We start from the raw sequence: 3,926 nt of genomic DNA on the forward strand, positions 1-3,926 counted from the left end.
TTAACATCTTGACAACTTTTTACGCTTTTATAACTTCTAAAGTCTGTTTCAAAGCTTTTTTCAAAATGTCTGCTGTAGTTCACTGATAGTGTAAGGATTATTGCCCACATTATCAAATGGGTAACACAGCAATAACAATCCATGATGTGATATGGACATCCTGCAGTGATTTAAAGCCGTCGTTCCAAACCCTGGTCTTGGGGAGTCGCTGTGTCTACTGATTTTCATTCCAACTGAGCTCTCGTTTACTTCACTAGACCCTTTATTGAACTGATTTGCTTAATTAGACCTTTTTAATTGTGTTCAGCTCTTAACAGTCGCAGAGTTTATGTCGGCTCTAACATTTTATAACTGTTTAAGAACTGAAAACAATTAAAAAGGTCTAATTAGGGGCTTCCAATGGTACATTTAGTAAAGGCACTCCTCCCAGAGTGCAGGATGCGCCCTATAGCTCGGAGATTGCTGGTTTGAATCCAAGCTATACCAGTGCCGACCATGGACGGGAGTTACCAGGGGGCGGTACGTGACTGGCCAAGCGCTGCCCGGGGTAGGGTAAGGGTTAGGTCAGATGGGGAGTCCTTGGCACACCAGCGATTCCTGTACGTAAGTCAGAACTGCGTGGTCTTCCGATGCTGTAAGTTCTGGATATGGCTGCACAGCACTCATTTCGGAGGACGCGAGTGCTCATCTTTTCGTCTCTACTGAGTCAATTTGGGGGTTGCAGCTGTGAGCCAGGTTGAATAATAATTGGACATTCCAAAATTGGAACATGAATAAAAGTAATTGTCTAATTAAGGAAATTATCAGTTAAATTAACGGTCTAGTTAAGTAACCAAAAGCTCAGTTGGAATGAAAACCAGCAGACACGGGGTCCCCAGGACCAGGGTTGGGAACCAACCACTGACTTGGAGGACAGATCTCAAAGTGCACTCGACCAGACATTTTTTGTGGGGGGGGGGGAAACAGAATTAGTCATAAGAGTAAAGTTGTCAAGATGTTAATAATGAAAACACAAATTACAGGTACATTATTTAAACAGTTGTAGCAACATGTGGGGACTCTATTTTTTTTTGGAACCCCACTATTTACTCTAAATAGAAGGCTTTTTAGAATTGCATTAGAGGTAGTTGTTTCTGTTTAATTTCCTCAACATTTAAACATTAACATACTAGGAATGTTTGCAATCAAATTGGGGGAAAAAACATCATAAGAAGCCTACCATAACTATGTTGTAAAACACTACAACATGTATATATGTGTACAGCTTTAAATTGTATACAGAAATGACTGTAAATAACTACTGCATGTTCACTCCATGGCTTACAGCCACATTTGCCCTGCATATTTCTTATAGATATTAAATATGTTAAAATTACAAACATTTAACACTTGCCTAACAGCAAAAGTTTATTCAAAAAATGTACTGGAATAAGAATATTGTAACTGTTCTGCACTGTGTGCTGCTTGTTTACTACTTCTGCACCCACTGACTTTTAAAGAAAGTTTGCTGCATGTTTTTGTTTAGCCATTCACTGTGACGGTTATATGTAGTGCTTAATATTAAAATCAATGTGTTACAGCACTAACTGACGGCTAAAGGAGAGACTGAGTTATGAGAGGTGGATGAACAGCTGCTGACTGTACAGAAATGCTGCATCTCCAATCTTCAGCTGAGTTTGTCATGATGAGCAAGACCTCACAGACCTTGATAGACGGCCAATAATTGTGCTTCTGTATCCAAAACTGCACAAAAAAATTATTTACTTTGGAAAAAGATAAACATTAAACTGCAGTCGGCGCCAGCACATTCCACAGTTTACTGGAAGAAATCAGTAGACACAATATGTTTCAAGGCCATCAAAGGGTGAGTGATTGAACTTAAGGATATGTAAATATCTCTATCTTCTATACAATATAAGCACATTAAAAAAACAGATAATAGAAGCAAGTATTTTTTTTTCGTGAGACGGATACCATTTGTAGATTAGGACAAGACAAAAACAAGAAGTATTTTGTAACATAGTTACATTAAGCAGGTTTCATAAAGTTAATTATCCTCCCAAGTTAAATATTCCCAAAGCAATAGAAAATTAACTGAATGACCTTCATGTGTTTGACATAAAAGCACGTGATCCTGCCAAGTGTTTCTGTAAACACACTAACCCATGCAAATTAATTATTAATCTTGTACATTTATCACGAGAGAGAAATATACAAATAGCAATATTTCATGCAGTGTTTGCTTTAAGAGTCTAGAAGATCAACTAAACCATGCTAAATCATACTGCTACAGCTTATTAGCAATATTATCACTTATTTAATATTAGTGTTTCTTAAAATCTCAATAATCAAGACATAATAATTTATTTGACATATTCCTTCCAAAACTTGAAAATCCCATAACACAGATGAATGTATTTATCTATTTCTTTTCCAAAATATTATTAAATGAAATTGGCAGTGTATGCCAAACAATCAGGCCAATTGTATTGGCAATGCAGCAGTCAAACTTGAATCTGTGGGTTGTGGTTTCTTTCCAGCTAACGGCTGAGTTCAACCTAAAAAGTAATTTCCATCTAGTGACTGGACTTATAGGAGACTGTTGTATAAGACTGTTGTATAAAACAAAGCTAAGGAAGCTGAAACACATTTTAAGGCATTGCGGGGCAGCTTGCTGGCTCTGTACCATTGTTTACTGGGGTTACACAAGGATTTTAGTCTCCAGGGCTAACGACATTGAACACTCTTCATATCGGCTGACTAATCATGCTTTACCTGCCAACATCATTGTTACACCATCTCTGTCAATCAGTCAAGAAAGACATGTACATGTTGTTTGCCACAAGGACACAAGTAATGGAAGGAAAAGTAAAGCTTCAGCAGCTGCTTTGATCAGCTCCATGTATTTACACTATTCTTGTAATATGACAGAAATGTGTAGGTGAGTGCTTGTATATACCAGTATTGGTGGTCCAGTTTAACAGCACAAACAAACACTTGACGGTTACAGTACAAATAAAAAGCACAACATCAAAATGAACAGTAGGGTCTAAAAATCATTAAAGTCAATATCAAATGTACTGCAGTTCATTTTTGTGCTTTTCAGACTTTTTGTGAATTACTCTGGCATGGTATGTCAAAATGTGGTGCTACCATGACATACACTTTGCACATGAGATAAGAATTGCATGTAATTGCTAACAGAGCTGATTGAAAAGTTACCAATGCACCCATCTTCTAGGAGCCACACTGTGCGGTGTTCATGAAACTATTCTACTCTGTTCCAGGCTTTGTTTTTTTAACAGGGAACGGTGATTGCTTTTCTGAATGAATGAACTGGTGGATTTCCTACAGCTCACGTTAATCCTGACTGTGCACTCTCTAAAAAGTATTTCTACTTTCCAGAAAACTTGACAACATCTGCATATTTAATGTAATAGCGCTTTTTCATCTAGTCAAGGAATGTTATCTCCATGAGGCACATCTTATGGCAACACATCTTAATTCCTTCAATTCTTAAGGGATTTTGACAGGATATACAGATCACATTTCTTTACCATTCAAAACACCTACTAGATCCATAATATTATAAAACAAGGCAGCCTTTAGCTTGATACTTTTTTTTCCAAAACAGATTCATTATGACTTCCAACTCTTTTTCGCCCCAGAGAAATAGACAAAAACAAATCATGAAAAAGCATGATTCTGCAGCTGGTCCCTACTTGGAATGTACCATTCTGAAGTTAAGAGGGTGAAAATTGATATTTTATTAAAAAACAAAAACATTTATTTTTTTGTATCTTTTATTTTTTATGATGGTCGGTTTCTTTGCCAAAAACAAAATAAGTTTTGCACTCTTGTAAGCTTGCCAAAGTACACGAAGATAAAACTGAGTGAACTTTGCCCCAAATCCAAGTTGGAAAAAC

This window comes from Acipenser ruthenus, chromosome 1 (assembly GCF_902713425.1).
Source record: "Acipenser ruthenus chromosome 1, fAciRut3.2 maternal haplotype, whole genome shotgun sequence".
NCBI lineage: Eukaryota > Metazoa > Chordata > Actinopteri > Acipenseriformes > Acipenseridae > Acipenser > Acipenser ruthenus.